Genomic DNA, 20,135 nt, shown 5'->3' on the forward strand with positions numbered 1-20,135 from the left:
ATCCTTTATAATCAGCTTTTTCATGACATGAGTTTTTCAAACTAACTTTCCTTTTTTGTAACAGAACCTTTCCTTCACAGAAAAATTCATGCTGGACCCCTTCAGAGAAGACAGACAGAATCAAAGCTGAGAGACTGGAAGTTGAAGGCTCCTCATTTTGTTTTTTGCATCTCCACCATCCCCCAGCAATAAATAATTCCTGAGCCAAAGTTTAAAAATATTCATCTATGAAATCTTCACAATGTTTTTTGCAGCTGTCTATACTTCAAGATTTTATACTTTATGGGTTATTAAAAAGCTAACTTTTGTGTGGCCCATCTTTTAACAATAAGCAGGAAAGAATTTTTTTTCCTTGCAGGTGAGAGATCTTTCAATCTTCAAATCTTAGAATGTACAAACCCTGCACTTTCTTCCATTATAAGATCGAAAATAAATTATTATATATAATTAGGAAACATAGTTATTCTAAATAGTTCTTCTTAATTCATTTTTACAGCTTGCTCCTGTCATAAATTCTCCTTATTTATAGTAGATTATGTTAGCTATAATTTTTCCTCTTTGTAACCACTTTCCCACCAGGTTTCTTCTGGTTCCTTTGGTGAGCCAGTGGAAATAAAAATCACAGTGCCCCCTGACTCTGACCATGCCCACTACCCCACCACCGTCACCCTCATCATTTTCATCTGAGAGAAATCAAAACAGAGGACTCATCAGAGGACTATCAGAGGACTCATCTTCCTAACTACAGTGACTGGCTCAGGAGTGAGCATGTGACTTGAGATTGACAGACGGGTACTGGGAAGGAAAGGTCTTATTTCCATTCTACTGCCATGCTATCAGTGTGGAAGTTTGGGGACATCAGTGATCTAGTTGCTCACCAAATGGGAGGAAGCACGGCAAGGCAAGGAATGACCTGAAGATGTCATGTGAACCTCTGGGTCTGCCAACATCACACACTGTTCCACCTCTGACTTAACAATGTGTGAGCTTAAACATTCCCTTTTCTCTTAAAATAGAGTTAGTTGATTTTTGTCACTTAAAAAAACAAGCATCAATTATATTCAGAAGAACAGAAGGAATTTATGAAGCTATAGAACCCTGAAGAGCACTTACCATATTGAATCAAATTTGTTCTTAGTGTCTTTTTTTTTTATTTGTAATTTCAAAAAAACATGTAAAATAGATGTGAAAGTATACTCTAAAATACTGAAACTTTGCAGTTAATAAAACTTTTCTCGGCTAACCCGGAAGAAGTGACCCAGGAAATGAAAGTGGTTCTGTGCCTCTCCAGTTGTACTGTAGCGAGTTAGAGAAGGTTCGGCCTGAGTAAGGAAAGCTGACTTCTTTTTCATTATCTAAATAACAAGACGAAAAACAGTTACAAGAACTTGCATTGGAAGAGAGGGAAACCATTGCTCAAAAAATCAATGTGTTATACAGTGAGCTTATCCAGAATCTAGTGCCAAAGGAGAAATATGACAAAAATAATGTTATTTTAGAGGTGACATCTGGAAGAACTACTGGAGGTGATATTTGTCAACAATTTACCCGTGAAATATTTGACATGTACCAGAATTATTCAGGGTATAAACACTGGACATTTGAACTTCTGAATTATACACCTGCTGATTATGAGAAAAAAAGCTGTTGAAGATTTTATTAAAAGAATTTTACTTGGACTTCTGGCAAGATGGAGGAATAGGTGGATACACCGTACCTCCTCGCACAACCAAGATTAGAACAACAATAATTTACAGATGGAATAACACCCAGAACTGATAGAGGATTTATCTGAATGGAAGTCGGACAGCCAAGAAGTTGAAGTAGACCTGTACATCCAGACTGGTAGGAGAAGACTAGCCGGGCGGGTGTGGGGCTGGCGCAGGTCGGCGGCGCACGGAAGTCAGGGAAAATTTGGCGTGAAATCAGCGTGACAGCCATCCAGGGCGCAAGAACACAGCAGTGATCCCTGAGTACACAAGCTGCGGCTGGTGGACCCAGTGAGGCGGAGATTGTGGACCAGGGCAGAGCTCGCAGCCCAGGATCCCAGAGAAGGGTCTGAGCCCAGGAGAATGGAACTACCGCCATTGTTCCCTCCCGTCCCTGCTCCCGCTCCCGCTCCCGCCCCCGCCCCCACATATAACATCACAATCTAGCGACTGGGGTGCCCAGCTCCAGTGAACACCTAAGGCTCTGCCCCCCACCATAACAAGAGCGACCAGACCGGGAAAAAAAAAAGGAGAGACAGGGAGAGATACGTTTCCAATGGAACAGATCAGTCCCCCAGGACTCATCCTTTTGAGTGACCAAGAAATAGCCAATCTATCAGATGCACAGTTCAAAACACTGATGATCAGAAAGCTCATGGAATTGGTTGATTTTGGGTGCAAATTAGATGAAAAGATGCAGGTTACCATAAAAGAGATGCAGGAAGATATACAGAGGAGAGCCAATAGTGAAAGGAAGGAAACTGAGTCTCAAAACAATACAGTGGACCAGAAGGAAGATAGAATCAACCAAGCAGGAAAGCATGATGAAATAAGAATTCAAAAAAATGAGGAGAAGCTTAAGAGCATCCAGGACATCTTTAAGCGTTCCAACATCCGAGTTATAGGGGTACCAGAAGGGGAAGGGGAAAAGCAACAAATTGAGCACGTATTTGAACAAATAATAAAGGAGAACTTCCCCAATCTGGCAAAGGGAATGGTCTTCCAAGAAATCCAAGAAGCTCAGAGAACCCCAAAGAAGTTGGACCCAAGAAGAAACACACCAAGGCACATCATATTTACATTAGCCAAGGTAAAAACGAAGGAGAGAATCCTAGAAGCAGCAAAGAGATAAGGGGACAGTAACCTACAAAGGAGTTCCCATCAGACTGTCAGCTGATTTCTCCAAAGAGACCTTACAGGCAAGAAGGGGCTGGAAAGAAATATTCCAAGTCATGAAAGGCAAGGACCTACATCCCAGATTGCTCTATCCAGCAAAGCTCTCATTTAGAATGGAAGGGCAGATAAAGTGCTTCTCAGATAAGGTCAGGTTAAAGGAGTTCATCATCACCAAGCCCTTATTTTATGAAATGTTAAAGGGACTTATCTAAGAAAAGAAGATAAAGAAAAAACATGTATAGTAAAAGGACAGCAAACTCACAATTATTAACAACCACATCTAAAGCAAAACCAAAAGAAACTAAGTAAACAACTAGAACAGGAACAGAACCACAGAAATGGAGGGCACATGGAGGGCTAGCAGCAGGGGGGTGGGAGGAGGAGAGAGGGGGAAAAGGTATAGAGAATAAGTAGCATAGAATGTAGGTTGAAAATAGATAGGGGGAGGGCAAGAATAGTACGGGAAATGTAGAAGCTAAAGAACTCATAAGTATGACACATGGACATGAACTAAAGGGGGAAATGTGGGTGGGAGGGGGTACAGGGTGGAGGGGAGAGAAGGGGGGAAATGGGACAACTGTAATAGCATAATCAATAAAATATATTAAAAAAAACTTTTCTCAAATGGCCATATAGCTACCTATGAGCAATAAAGATTCTAACATTTTATTTTGATAAACCTCATTGAATGTTATATGTTATATGCACTGTTTCAGGTGCAAAAGTAGAAAGAAGTAAGAAGTGGGTGTTTCTATTTATTTAAATTTTTTTCTGTGCTTTTTTCATTTAAAAAATTTTAAACATAAATTGTATATTAACTTTTTAATTACTTTCAACAAATTAATGATGGTAATAATTAACATTTAATTAGGACTTCAAATGTGCGTGGTGCATGCCAGGCCCCATACTTATCTCCATCAGTCTGGTTAACCCTCACGATGACTGAGGAGGGGTGCTGTGGTGGCCAGCCACCAACATGGCCTCTGGAGGCACGTGCCTGCTGGTGCTCACCCTCTAAGGTATTCCCCATCCTCACTGAATGAGGCTGACCTATGTGGCCAATAATACATTGTGGAAAAGAGTATGTGAGCTTCCTGCCATACAGGCACAGTCTAGAAAGGGGAAATAAAGGTCATTCTTAAATGGCTCCTCACACAGCGACCACTTCAGGTATCGTCTCTTTCCCACTAATTCCAGACAAGTAAAAGGAAAACAATACAATGCAATACTGTCAGTTTTATAGTACAAAGAAGTTGAATATAGTGGATTTCATATGTTGCAATGTTACAGAAAATGCGCCCACCACAAATGCCTCCTTTTCCTGGGACATCTTTTGTAGTTTTCACAAGGTTTTGAGGTAGAAGCAAAGTGTCTCACATATACCAATACTCAGTAAACATTAATTAACAAACACTCCATATATTAAATTCACAAAAAATTATGAAATTTAAAAAGAGTAGAAAGGAGGATGACTCACTACTGATAGATGAGCAAGGAACAATAGGTACGTGTATATACGTCTATCAAAGGCCCCCATGTGCCCTTGTCCTCTGCTGCCCTCTGTCACTGCACTTCCCGCACCTCTGCCTTTGCAAGTGCTACAGACAAACTGGGCACCCAGCTGCCATCCTTGTGCCTCCACCTTTCTCTGTTCTAGCCACGTCACACACCCACATCTCACCTGTTCTCCACACACACGCCGCCTGCCACAGAAGAGCCACCACCCTGCCCTGAAATGAGACTGTGTGTCTGTGTGCATACATGTGCCACTGTGCCCTGTTTGTGACCGGACTATCTCCGTACAGCTGCATTTTCAGCAGTGGCAGTCAATTCTGCCATAACAGCTCAGCCTTTTCTTTACTAACAACAGCACAACCCTGGTAAGATTATTTCTGCATATTTCTTATCTCCAGAATGTTGAAAGCAGAACCCTGCAGGCTAAAGCAGAACCATGTGAGCCACACAAAACATGAAACTGAAATCACAATGAACCAGCACGACATAAACAAACAAGAAAAGGGACGGGAACACCACTGTTCATGGGGGAAAACTCCAGGGAGACTCAGAATGCCCAACAGTTCTGCCTAGAGAGAAAGGTTATATGGTGCCTTCACGAAGCAAATATTTCATAGAAAAGGATGGTCAAAAGCAATGTTTTCTTAGCTCTTCTAATACCATGGTTCTAAAATAAAAGTAGATGAGAAAGGGGGAACTAACACTGAATTGAGTATTCAAGAAGCGTGGGTTTTGGTATAAGCTTTGCTAATAGCTAGCTGTAGAAGCTTGGCAAACTTTTCTGTTTATCTGAGTGGTATTTTTACTTCTGTAAAAGATGATGGTTTGACTGTAAGATTCCTCAAGTCACTTTGGCTTTAATATTTTTTGTTATTAATTGAAGATGAAACCACAATTTCATGAAAGTTGAGTAAATGGGCTCAGTAGGAAAAAGTTAAAATAGATTATAGAAATTATTAAAAGTGAGCAAATAATGGTTTTTATTGTAACAGACAGATTTTTAAAAGATGAAGCTCAGCTGGACTTAATCTGCAGTTCAGTCAGTGTGCAAGCACACTCGCATTCTCTGCTGAGGTTGGCTTCACTGAGGACCTCCTGGCCAGCACTGGGGGCCAGAGTTGCAATGGGCAAGGGGGAAAAATGCACATTTCTTCTTAAAACAATTTTCAAAGAGTAGATGTTATTATCTCTTCTAATGGTCTATTCCAAGCAGAAAAAAAAATGTGCAGGTGGCTTTTCACCATTTCTTTGATTTCATAGTATTAGAGGTAAGAGATTAAAATTCCTACTTTTGTTTCTTGTTTCCTTCTTTCACTGGTATCCATATGCCCTCTGTCTCCCCCACTAGCAGCACTCACAGTGTTTGAAGGAAGAAGACAGATGATCAAAAGAAAATGGCAAAACAATATGGTAAGTGCCAGCGGCAGTGCTTTGAGGTGAATATTTAACAACTGGCTCAGGCGAGAGGTGGTGTCCTGATCTGTAGAGCTCGCCGAATGTAATGGTGTAAACACTCCCACTGTGGCTGAGTTCAGGCCACCAATATGGCATCAGCCAACCGCAAAATGTTTGAACACTTAGAAACCAACTCTCACAAGATAGTATAAGCTAGCTCTATAGCATACCAGTATGTATACACACACACACACACACACACACACACACACGTATACATATACACACACAAAGTGATTTAAATGCCCACCACTAACTCTGTGAGGAGCGGGAAGTTGTGGGGGCCGGGACTGCAGGCAGCAGAGAGAGCTGTGGGAGTGCGGTGGATTAGGGACAGGAGTCGTTTGCCAGGGAGTACTGGGTTTGTGGTGGGAAATCAGAATAGGAATGCAGAGTGGAGGGAGACTGAAGAGCCAGGTAGGTCGTAATAAGGAGTTAGGGTTTCATCTGGAGAACAGACAGGAATCTGGGACACATCAAGGTGGTGATTCAATGTAGAGTAATGATAGAAAGTGATTTATTTTAGGAAAATAATTAAGTTGCATTGTGAATTATGGACATATTCTGAGTCCAACCTGAGCTTTTTTAAGCAAAAACAACATTATAACAGAGACAACTTCGCAGCAATGCATGTGGGTCAATGAAACTCAAAAGCCACTTGGGTTTTCGAGATCCATACCAAGCTCTGAAAAGCTGTCAAGAATCCAAGACATGCTCTTTCTGCCTCGCATCTGCTTTGCTTTGTACCTCTGCTCACATCCTTCTCTTTTTCAGCAGAGTGCTTTTCTCTGCAACTTCTTTTATATGATAAGAAAACAGCTGTTCCAAACTGATCTAATTTAAAAAATTACTTCTGATTTACCTGACTCTGACAATGGTAACTGCTTCTTATCCAATCACCTTTTTCTGTGACAGAGAGGGGGCATGAAAAAAGTAGGCTGCATATGAGCCTACAGCTTGAGGAAGTCAAGCAGGTGGGTATACAGCGGTCAGTTCTCACGAAGGAGGTCACTATGTGCTGGGTAGATATTATCAAAGTATCTACTAGAGATCGGAAGTAAGAAAGAATAGTAAGAAAAATCCATGTTAATATATTTTTCTATGTGACCATCAGCAAGTCAGGGTGCCTTTCCAGGACATAATTTTCTCATGAATAACTTGAAGATAACAACAGTACTATTCTTATCAGGTCACTGTGAGGAGTAACTGAGCTAACCCCCCTGAAGGAACTTAGCATAGTACCTTGTATGTACTAAGTCCTAATTAAATATTTATTATTATTATAAATGTATCATTGTTATTAATGCTCAAGTTAGTAAATATAGAAAATAACTAATTTAGAAATAAAGAAAAACACAAAGAAGAACATCTAAATTGGTGAAAACACCTATATCCCCAATATCCTGAATGTTAACACTGTTAACATTTCAGTAGAGAGTCTTCAAATGAAAGAGACATTTCTTTTTCACACTCCTGAGTAGGATGGAAAAGCCTTTGCAACCATTTGAATGTAGGCAGTAAAGAGGTGGAAAAACTCAACATAAATATTACAGGCTTAATACACTCACATGTCCCAACAGATAAGCTATATTGGTCCTACTTCTCTCCTGGATACAATTTTAACAAGACATAATTTTCCAGATCAAAGTAGATAAGCAGCAGCAAAATTGGAAGAGACTCTGCAAGTGGCATTCTTTCAAATGTTCAGTAAATCCATAGTCACACCTTAATGACATAAGAAGTGATAACCAGCCCCGGCTGCTGTGGCTCAGCAGATTGAATGCTGGCCTGCAAACCAAACAGTCACCAGTTCAATTCCCATTCAGGGTACATTCCTGGGTTACAGGCCAGATCCCCAGTAGGGGACATGCAAGAGGCAACCACACATTGATGTTTCTCTCCCTCTCTTTAAAAATGAGTAAATTAAATTAAAAAAAAAAAGTGATAACCAACAGCCTTACTGGGAAGGGAGATGTCCAACATATTAGAAAAAATAAAAACTCAAAAAGTAAGATTTTAGATTTGGGGGAAAGCATTAATAGACATCATCATAGGGTCAACTTGACTGAGATAATCTTTGCAGTGATTGATGACAATGGTCCCGGGTCATCAGGGAAATTTTCATACTGCTCTGTAAGTGACAGCGATGGGGCATTCCTAGAATTCCCAAAGTCAGTAGAATTAAATTATGACATATTAGGAGAGTTTTTTCACATGTAATGGGAAATAATTTTACTTCAGTGCCAACTCTAACAGATTGATTGGCAGAGCTGTGGAGAGGACTGTGCTAACAATGACTCTGAGGCTTTCTCACACCCTTAGAAAAGGCCTTGAAGCATTCTCAATAACGTGTACCTTGGCCTTCAGAGCTGGTAGGGGCTGCCTCTCTGTATTAATCTATGCTTGGCTTGACCGAGCTCAGTTAGAGATATTAACCCACATACAGAAAAAAATTGTCAAGAGAGGTAGGAATTATTGGCATGGAAACTAGTTTGGAATAGACCAGCTATATTAGTATTTGGATAGCATTTTTAAAAAATATCAAATCTGAGAGACAAGACTAATTTTTTCATTGAGATGTTATCATTGTGGTTATTTTGTAGGCTTATAGGTTAAGGTAAAAATAATCCTTGCTCCCTGCCCACAGTTATTTTCACATACAAAAACATTTCTCAATTTTGAAACATCTCAGATACCTTAACAATGGAAGAGGAGTAGCACAAAGATTCTGATCACTAAAATGTACTATCTGATATGAATTAAGAAATATAAGTTTACCGTTCTGCCTCTTGTGAGCATGATTAATGTAAATCATATTAAGTAGTTATCCTCCAAATAAAAACTGCCTCTTGGTACAGACAGAGTTCCATATTGATACATCATTAACCATGGGTTTGGAAGTGAACCCCGAGATGAAATGAAAATCTAAAGGACAAATGGTGCAGTAACAGGGGGTGGTTTCTACCTGAATCTGCTTCTCACCTTGGCCCCTTTATATAGGACAAATGAATATAAAAATTTGCTGACCGTCCTGAACAATAAAAACACTGCCTACTATGGACTAGATTATTTTGGAGGCATAGGGATTCTTTTCTCCGTTGTTTCTGAGGGAGAAGTAATAAAGAAATGAGAATAAAGCTGGAGACATCAGAGTTTAGCATGTGGAGGAAGCCTGAGCCCTGCTTCACAGGTATGGCCACCAGACTTCAAGAAAGGAATGCCTACTTGTTCATTTTTATATGGCTTGTGTTTGTGAAATATAAATCCCCTTCTTTCCCCTAAGTATTCATTTGTACCCAGAAAGTCATCATAATGAATTTCTGTGTTTTATTTACTTGTTGTGTTTTGGACATCACAGGGAGGGACTGAGCCTCACATCTCGGTTGATAAAATGAGTCCTGGTGATAGCACGTTTGGGGTGAGAGGAAACTGAGACTGAACCATGTCAGCAGAAGGAGAACTTGGTGTTGTAGGTAGCAAAACCTGCTGAGAATTCACACAACCATTTACTGATAGCACTGGATGCAGCATCGGGGGCTCTGAATGGATCTTATTGGATCTGAGAGAGCAATGACACCAATTGATATCATGGATTCATCTTTTTAAAATAAATAAATAAACCTATATATGCTTCTTAAATGTATGCTTAAATTCAAACTATACATACGTTAACTCACCTCCAAAATGGGGTGTATTCAAACAAAAAGACAATGAATGGTTTGGTAACAGATTGGAAACAGTGTTGGGAGTGCAGGCTATTTTTCATGACACTAATAGGTGGATCTTCTATGAACTGTTTAAATGCAGGTAAATGAATCTTAATCCCTATAGAGTTTATATTTTTTATGTTTAGTTTAGGAATTTCTAATTGTAAGGTTTGTTTCAGTTTTTTTAAAAAGCTGAAAATTGGAGACATTCCTTCCTTAAAAAAATTTTATACCCCACTTTTGTGTGTGTGTGTGTGTGTGTGTGTGTGTGTGTACTGCAAACCTGATTAAAGGAACACATACAAGAATAGTTCATGTTTTTCAGTCCACTCTCGTTTTCTGTTTTAGTCACACACCTTCAGGTCTTAGCCATACTGGAAATGTGTGACACAACATAAGAGAAAAGGTCTTCTTGTTTTCTCATACTTATGTTTTAGCAATGCTCTTTCCTATAGGTCGCATCCTTCCTATGAGGGTTTGCCTAATAACTAAGAGGAACAGGGAAGAGCAGGAGTGCAGAAAAGAGTAGAATGAATGTCAGTTGCCTCCTTCATTATGGAAGTTTTCCTTCTTATATTATTTCACTAAACTAATCCTCATATATTATTATCCACAATTTATTTTTTAAAGCTTTAGAAAATTAAGTCACTTGACCAAGATCACATAAACGGTAAGAGAGGTCCACCTATACCCACACCAGAGGTTTCCAAAGCGTGCTCCGTGGTGCTAAGTATGCTCCAAAGAAACAAACTTGCTTGATCATGTAAAGCTTGGTAAATACTGGACTGAACAACATTACAGTGTCTTTGCTACATAATTCTGAGTCATTAATTGATGAGGATGCTTGTCATTTACCAAGGAAGTAAAATAGTAAAGAAACTTTCATTATTTTTTTTAAAAGTTTTAACTCCTGGGATTAGTGTTCAGTGAATTATTCCCTTTGGGAAATAAATACTACACCAAACTATGTCGTTTTCAAAAAGAAAGAATTTGATCAGTCCAGAACCAGTGCAAAGACATGATCACAATCTTCCAGAACATGGTGCAGGCCAGGTGGCTGGTAACACATCAAAAATGCCCTAGGATTCTGAGTACAAGCAAGGAGTCTTTATTGATTTTGTCTGGTTGCTTGACAGCCTGAGCCCATGGGTGATGTAGGGTTACAAATCCCATCAAATTTACAGGAACTTTTTGACAGACTGTGTCTGCCTCCTGTGCTGCAGTGATATGGTTGAACCCTTCTTGAGTTTATACATTGATTACAACCTTGGATTATATGCCACTTAAATTTCTAACTTTCTAGTTGGAGAAAGACCAATAGAATTTTCCTCCTCACTAATGCATGTTTATCTTTTCTATTTGATAGTTATTTTGCTAAAAATGTAATGTTATATTATAATAATTTACATATATATTTTTATCCTCACCCAAGGACATTTTTTCATTGCTTTTAGAGAGAGAGGAAAGTAGAGAGAGTAATACTGATGTGAGAGAGAAGCACTGATTGGTTGTCTCCCATATATGCCCAGATGGAGCATAGTATGTACCAGGATCACAGACTGAATCCACAACCTAGGTATGTGTCCTGACCATGAATTGAACCCACAACCTTTTGGATACAGGTGACACTCCAACCAAATGAGCCACACCATCCAGGGCTATATTGTAATAATTTGTATTGAAATAATAATTATCATTTTTGTTGAAAATTATGGTAAAAATTTCAAACACTATGAAAACATATGTAATAAAAATAATTTTCTTTTCCAATCTATCATACTTGTCTTTTCCAAAGTCAGCTACTGAAACCAGTTTTCTTGAAAATTCTATCAGATATTTTCTGATAGAAAATGTATCAGCATATATACATGAGTGTGTTTATGGGTCTTTTTGCAGAGAATACATGCAGTGAGAATTACTATACACAGTGTTCTGTTCCTAATGTTTTGAAGATTTCCTAACTGAAGATTTTTTTAATATAACTAAATTTGAGATAGAATGGACTAACAATATCCATGTTAAGTAAAAAAGCAAATTTGACTAGCTGGATTGATCTAAGAAATGCAACTGTATTAACTGATGTACCATACAACCCATTCATTCTATAAGACTGACTATTCTATTATGTGGATATTAATCCTCAAGGAAATACAGAGCAAGCAAAGGAATGTGGCATGAATGGGAAGGTGGAGAGAAAAGCTGGAGCTGTTAGGCCATTTACAGAACATGGCTTTTTAAAAAAAGATTTTATTTATTTATATATTTTAGGGATCCAACCCTTCCCTTATGTATCATTGGCAAATATGTTCTCCCATACCTTTGGTTCCCTTTTTATTTTGATGATGTTTTCTTTAGCCATGCAGACTTTTAATTTAATGCACAGTAGTCCCATTTGTTTATTCTTCTCTTTATTTCCATTGCCCTAGGGGATATATTGGTGCAAATATTGCTGCATGGGATATCTGAAATTTTCCTGCCTATGTTTTCCTCTAGGACTTTTATGGTGTCACAATTTATGTTTAAGTCTTTTATCCATTTTGAGTTCATTCTGGTGTATGGTGTAAGTTGGTGGTCTGGTTGCATTTTTTTTTTTTTTGCATGTACCAGTCCAGTTTTCTCAACACCATTTATTGAAGAAGGTATTTTTAGTCCATTGTATGCTCCTGCCTCCCCTGTTAATTATTAATTGACCACAGAGACATGGGTTTATTTCTAGGCTCTCTATTCTGTTCCATTGATGTATGTGTCTGTTCTTGATTACAGTGCCCTTGTAGTATAGTTTGATATCAAGTATTGTGATCCCTCCTACTTTGTTCTTCTTTCTCATGATTGCTGAGGCCAGTCAGGGTCTTTTGTTGTTGTTGTTCCATATAAATTTTTTAAATATTTGTTCTAGATCTGGGAAATATTCCATTGGCATTTTAATAGGGATTGTGTTGAATCTATGTGTTGCTTTGGGTATTATGGACATTTTAATGATATAAAGAACTCATACTCCTCAACACCAGAAAAAAACAAACTGTTCAATTAAAAAATGGGCAAAGGACCTGAATAAATACTTCTCCAAGGAGGACATAGAGATCGCCCACAGACATATGAAAGGATGTTCAACATCACTAGGTATCAGAGAGATGCAATTTAAAAACACGATGAGATATCACTTCATACCGGTCAGAGTGGCCATCATAAACAAATCAACAAATAACACATGCTGGTGAAGATATAGAGAAAATGGAACCCTAGTACACTGTTGGTGGGAATGCAGACTAGAGCAGCCACTGTGGAAAACAGTATGGAATTTCCTCAACAAACTAAAAATGGAACTGCCTTTTGATACAGCAATTCTATTGCTGGGGAGTATAACCTAAGAATCCTGAGTCATCAGTTCAAAAGAGTTTATGCACCTGTATGTTCATAACAGCACTATTTACAGTAGCTAAGTGCTAGAAATAGCCTAAGTGCCCATCAGTAAATGAGTGGAAATTATGTGGTACATTTACACAGTGGAATACTATACAGCAAAAAGAAGGAACTCCTACCTTTTTCGACAGCATGGATGGAACTGGAGAACATTATGCTAAGTGAAATAAGGCAGGCAGTGAAAAACAAATACCATATGATTTCACCTATAAGAGGGCCCTAATAAACAAAAATAAACTAATGAGCAAAATAGAACTAGCAGTATGGAAACAAGAAAAAGACTGACAGCAACCAGAGGGGAGGGAAGAAGTGGGTAAAGGTGGAAAGAAGTGGAAGGGACTAGTCAAGGAACAAGTATGAATGACCCATGGACATGGACAACAGGGTGGGGAATAACTGTGGGACTGCGGGGTGGGCTGGACAGAGGAGGACAAGGGGAAAAATTAGGAAAACTGTAATAGAATAACAATAAAATACTTTTAAAAAATAAACTATTTTATTTACTTATTTTTAGAGGGAGGGAGAAAGAGAGTGAGATAAATGTCAATGCAAGAAGCATGGATTGTTTGCCTCTTGCAAGCACCGCAACCAGGGACTGAACCTGCAACCCAGGCATGTGCCCTGACAGGGTAGCGAACCAACGACCTTTTGTTTCACCCAACCAATGAAGCCACACTGGTCAGGGAGTGATATAGTTTTTATTGTGCAAGGTTAATATGGGACCATTTAATGGTTTGAGTGGTGAATGGGTGATTTTATATTCTGTGCTGTCCAATATAGTAGCTAAGAGCCACACAGGACTACTGAGCATTTGAAATGTGGCTAGGCTGATTTGAACAATGATTAAAATTTTAAAAAAGTCAGAAAAAAAAAGAAATGTGCTATAAATGTAAAATGCATCATGGTTGTGAATACTTAGGGTAAAAAAAATGATTATAAAATATCTCAATAATGTTTGAATTGGTTACATGTTGAAATAATACTATTTTGGAAATAGGGAATTAAATATATTAAAATTAATTTCACCAGTTTCTTAACTTTTCAATGTAGCAACTAAAATTTTTTAAATTCTATATGGGGCTTACATTATATTTCCATTGGACAGCATAATAGAGGCAAGAAGATCTATGTGAATGCACAATGCAAGTGTTACTTGTCTATTGGATTTCTTGTACCTCTAAAACGCCACTTGAATTCTTTCTAGAATGGATATTAGGCTTAGAATGACCTAATAGTTTTAATTGGTTGTTTCCAAAGATAATACGGGTCTTAAAAATAAAATTTCTTTTATTTGAGGATTATGACTGGTCTAAAAAGCAGCACAGAGTAGTAGAAAAGGATTGTCATCTGTGTCATGGGGTCTAAATTCAAGAGTTGACCATGGGCATGTCATTTAACCTCAATTTTTTTCTACCTGTTAACAAATAACTGTATTATCGAGCCTACTTTCATCCCGGTGCAATTGTTAGCATCAAATGAGAATGCAGATAAGCATTTAATGAATCATTAATCATGCTTTAGTATTTGATTAAACAGATATATTAAAACAAAAAAACTAAGAATATTACTGGAGGTTTCAATTTAGAAGCTCCTTGAGAAACCATGTAGCCTAACATACAACTTCCCTTCCCTCACATACCTCTGCCCCATTTTACCAATGAGGAAACTGAGTTTGGGCTTAACCCAGAAGGGGGTGAGGTCAAAACCAATAGTAATTAGGTGGCTAGGATTAGAATCCAGGTCTGACTTTTCAGTTTTTTTCAGTGCTCACCTAAATGAGTTTCCACCCATTTATTCACTTATTTCATAAATACTTACTAAGTCTCTATTATGGACCAGGATAAAAGACTGAATCTCTATAAAAGATTCTAATAATAACAATAGCTAACATTCACCAATTCTATATGAAGCACTGGATACCTTATATAATTTATTTCATTTAATTCAGTAACCCTTGAGAAAGGTGTTATGAGAGCTTGTTTGCAATGTGGGAAACCTAGGCTCTACCAGGTTATCTGCTCAAGGTCACACAGTAAGCAACAGAGCCCAGATCCCCTGTCCTCTTCTTTTCAAAAGCCCATGCTTTCTTCCCAAAGGGGTGAAAAAGCTGGCAGGGAAGACAGTCAGGCAGACAATGAACCCAGGGTAGTGTAGTTCATTCTATAACATAGACATGCAGGATAGTTTCAAGGAGCTCAGACAAAGCTTGTCTTGTTTTCTGCTTCCTCCAGTGTTTTCCAACCCAGTAAATGGCACCACCACAGTCATCCCATTAAAACACTCCCTTTACATTATCCTTAATGGCCTGTCTTTGTCACTCTCATGACACCCAAGTTGATCCTGCCTCCAGTGTGTGTCCTTCATTGTTCCACTTCTCTTCCTATGCACTGTCACCAGTTTCCCACCTCCCCGTCAACACCGCATTTCACACTTAGAATACGAAAGTGCCTTCTAACTGTCTGTGAACCTTCTTGTGACCTCCCTGCCGCAAGCCTTTCTCCAACAAAACAACCAGAATGATATTTTGACATCGTAAATCTGAGTATGCCTGTTCCCACCTTGAATGGTTTCTTATTAACCCTTCAATAAAGGCCACATTCTGTACATGGCCCATTAGCCCCTACTTTTCCTTCCAACTTCCCATTCACGTCACCTCCCTGCTCACTTTGCTTTAGCCACATTCGCTTCCTTTTAGTTCCCAGAAAAAGCCAAAACTTTTCCTTTCCAGAGATTTTGCACATGCTTCTGAGAGGTATCCCACTTGGCATTTGTGTGGCTGGCTTTCCCTTATCTTCTAGGCTCAGTTTCAATGTTTGCTGGCACCTCTAAGCAGGCTTCTACTGTGTTCTATCTTCATAGAATTTTATCTAATTGACAATAGTTGTTTATTTCTTTAGAGACATTTTATTGGATTCACTAGTCTGCAAACTCCATGAAGGGCAGGAATCATGGTAATCTAGCTGCTCTTTGCATACCCAATACATAACCTTGTACCTAACACATAGTTGATGGTCAGCAAATGTTTGTAGAATAAATGAATTATAATAAGTTCTTATTAGAAGGATGCTGAATGCATGCCAAAAAAGCAAATCAGGCATGCCCACTTCTGTTTGAGTAGCTACTTTCTTTTTGCTTCATGCTCCTGCTAGAAAAATTATAGGCAGCTCATCATTCAGTTTCCCAGGACTGGAGAAGCCAATGTGCAATGCTTGTAATGTTCACAGTTTGGGCGATTTGCCTTACATAGTCCTGCAGCCATGCATTATGGATGATTCTCTTAAGTAAAAACTGTTGGAGAAATGAATCAGCAAGAGCTAGAAGCTTGTTGCCTCCATCCAGACACAGCTGCTTTCCTGGCTCTATTCAATTCCTACTCCCTGGCCACCTAAGTCAACCAATCATTTTCTGGAGATACTAGCATGGTAGTTGGTATTTAATAAGACACAGTTCTCTCCCAGAAACAAACAGGATATGAGTGTCTGAGTTGGATTTTTACTTCACTGTAGTTTTTCCCTAAGCTGGGAGTACAGGCTAACTGCACTTCCAAAACTCTAGCACAGTAAAACTCTAGACCTCTTGATTGGTACTGTCTAAAAATGCATTTTTTTTTAGTTTTACATTTCATCAGGGTAAGCAGGCAGGGATTGGAGGGAAGAGAATGAAAGCTAATATTTGTCGACTATCTGTTGGTGACAGGAAACTTGCTGACCGCTTTACACATTGCTGCTTCTATCTTCAGAGAGAAACCCTATCAGATAAATATGATCATTACCATTTTATCCCCACCTTATGTTGACAGAGCACAGAGCTTAATTAAATATACCCAAAGTTATACAACCAGTCAAAGGCAGAGCTGGAATTTGAAATCATGTCTATCTTCCTCTGAAGCCCACTCTCTCTCAAGAGAAGAAAGCAAAATTTATGTTTGTGTTTTCTGGTCAGCCAATTCGGTTCAAGTTTTGGCCAAGGAGAAATTGAAATTACGGCCCTAACTAAATGGTATTTCTCAGCCATCTGAGTAGCAGCTGTGAAACATCCATGCCTCTCTCTCTACATCTGGGAAAGAAAATAAATCAGGTAAATTTTAATATGGAAGCTAGTTTGAAAGAAATATGATGTATTTACTCAGGACTTCCTTTCCCTTTGGGTTTTTAGAAAACATTGAATTGGCAGGGAGCTGTATTTGACAGATGACTAGCCCAGAAAGAGAGCCACAGATGGGGACTCCCAGCACAGAGCAGGAGTGCAGTGGGTTAGTGCGTGATGTTCACACTTGGGATGAGCTCCACACACTATTCAAAAAGTTGGCCTATAGATTCGCTGTCTATGACTGACATGTTTCAGCTCCAGTGACACCCAAACAGAGGCCCAGTAGGGCAGACCTTCAACGAACCGCATGGTTCTTACAGCTGAGGCAACATGGGTCTGGTAGCGTGAAAGAGGTGGGAGTGACCTTTTCCCACAAGAAAACGATGCCAGGCACTAACTCCTGTAGACAATGGGTATTCAAAACAGAGGACGGTAGCTCAAGTCAGACAGCATTAGGCTCCAGTCTGCACTCATGCTAGGTGGATGGGCTCCTACTCTGGTTACATAATTTCCCTGAGTCCCAGTTTCTTTACCTATCAAACAGAAATGATAGGCATTTCCTAGCCTTGTGTTGAAGGTCAAACAGGATAGTCAAGGCAGAGTATCTGGTGCAAAGGATGCGGTGAAATGGGGTTCATTCCCTACCTATGATTTTCCTTGTCGTAGTTCTCAGCATGGTAGTGTTTAATCAGGAAACTTTTTGTTATACCTTGTCTATCAACTTCTCCCCAAAGAATTTCTCTGCAAACCCATCTGCAGAAAGCACAGTATGACAAAAGAGAGAGTGTCAGGTGCCACAGTTTCAAGGGTTGATCTGGAGACACCAAGACAGATTCCACTCCCCGTCTCTCCCCAGGAGCCTGTAGTGGCCTCAATGACACACGCTTATTTTGGCTCTTTCCTTCCCTCGCTCTCTTCTTTTTCTCTCCCTCCTGATTTCAGAAATCAACTGCTAAGTATTTAGCTCAGGTTCTGAATTGGGGGCAAACCAAACTAAGACAAATTGCAACATCCTAACTAATACACAGTATAACCTAAACATGCCATTATACCAATTCCAGAGATTTGATAATTATTGTAAGTTTGTTTATTATAATACAGCAAAATCATTTTAATACATCAGTTTCCCAATCTAAAAACTGGGGATAATGATTTCTACCTCACAGGGGTCTCTGAAGATTTAGGAAACATCACATATTAATGCGCATGGTATGCCTGCCACATAAAAAACAATTTAAAATGTTACCAATTATGCCATGATTTTTATTATGGGATTAAGAGTAATGTGACATGTGGGATTCTATTAACCTTGTTGACCAAAGTGCTTTTTGGATTTTCAGTCGTTCTTCAGCACATACTGTCCCAATGCTCATCTCTCTCCCTAAACTGAATACCACACACAGCCTGTTACAGACAAAATATACTCAAATGCCACATGTGACTATATCATGTACCTGGCTTCATTTTACTTTCACTCATTCTTCACCTAACTTTTTATTTGAATTTTTTTTCAGAAAATAATGAATTAGAGGTCTGAGAAATCTTTTTAAGTACTGAACATCAAAAGATTTAACAGAAAAAGAAAATGAAGTGTAGAGAAAGGGTTTAAAGGAAAATCAGGTACTGAGTGGGTAAAAGATCAAGAAGAGGATTCATCTCAGCGAAATGGATGGCAGTGAAAGAAGGAACAAAAGTAAGACCTAGGTAAGAAGATTAAGGAATAGCCAATATTGGATAAAGGGAAGGAAATTAAATCAGAAATACAGGAAGTCAGAAAAGATTTGTAGAGGTAACTCAGAATGTCAAAGAGGCCTGAAATTGAGCACATGAAAACTGTTTCTTGGAGAAAAGTAAGAAGCAGCCATTAGAGTACAGAATACCAGAGCTGGAAAGGTTTTTTAAAGTATCTAGCTGAACCATTCCATTTTACAAGGGAAGAAACTGAGGCTCAGGGTGGAAAAACACATTGCTTTTTCAAGGCTACATCACTAGGAAGTTGCCAACCTGGGCTGGAACCCAGGGTTTCTTACTTTTAGCTTAATGGTTCCACTCTATTATTCCTGATAAAAGACCTTAATGAAAAGGAGTGATTTGATCTAACTGACAAATGAGGCATATTATTAGCAAATTAGATCATCTGAGCATTTGGAAGGGTAATCATTAATAAATCTTGTTATAAAAAGGTTTATTTGAAATTGTTTATAATCACACAAAAATTGGAAACAATCTAATTATCCAATCATAGTAGTATGGTTAAATAATAATACTGCAACTAAAGCAATAATCCTTTAAAAATAATGTTTCTACAGGATTTCAGTGACCTCAAAAACTTTATGTAATGTTAAGAGGGAAAAATGCAAGATATAAAATTATAGCAGCAGTAGAATTCCAATTATATAGAAAATATAAATGGAGAAAAATTGAAACGTAACAAACCAGAGTATGCTAATTATGGCCATCAGTCTCTGTGTTTTGGTCATGGATTAATTTTATTTTCTTACCTGTAGTTTTTTACTGTACATGTTTTCCACAATAAACATCCATTACTTCACTAATTGGAATAAAACAACTTTTTTTCTTTGTAAAGCTTGGTAGGAAATTTTAATGTGTCTGATATTACTATTTGAGGTTATATTCTGTTTCTACTTTGAGAATGAGTATGGATGTTCGTGTTCTTTTATTCCTCCCAAATACTGTAGACTTACCTTCTCTATAGAATGACCCCTCTCTGTGCAGTAACTTTGAACGTCCTAATCACTGCAGCAAGTGATGTAGAGTGCATGTGATCAGCCTACATCATTTGTTCACACATCCACTGTTCAACCGATATTTACTAAGTACTAACTATGCTCAAGGGGTGCCTTTAGCCAAGATGAGAAGGCAAGTAGTGAACAAAAAACAAATTAACTTCAAAGATTATAGTGTGATAAAATAGAAATGAAATAAATAGTGTGGTGATAAATGCAGTGTGCAAACATGGATTTGCTCACTCATAGAGTGTGGTTAGGCAAGGCCTTGGTAGTACTTGCTCTGATCTACCTTCAGGACCTGAGATCTCATTCCC

Source organism: Phyllostomus discolor, chromosome 3, assembly GCF_004126475.2.
Source record: "Phyllostomus discolor isolate MPI-MPIP mPhyDis1 chromosome 3, mPhyDis1.pri.v3, whole genome shotgun sequence".
Lineage (NCBI taxonomy): Eukaryota > Metazoa > Chordata > Mammalia > Chiroptera > Phyllostomidae > Phyllostomus > Phyllostomus discolor.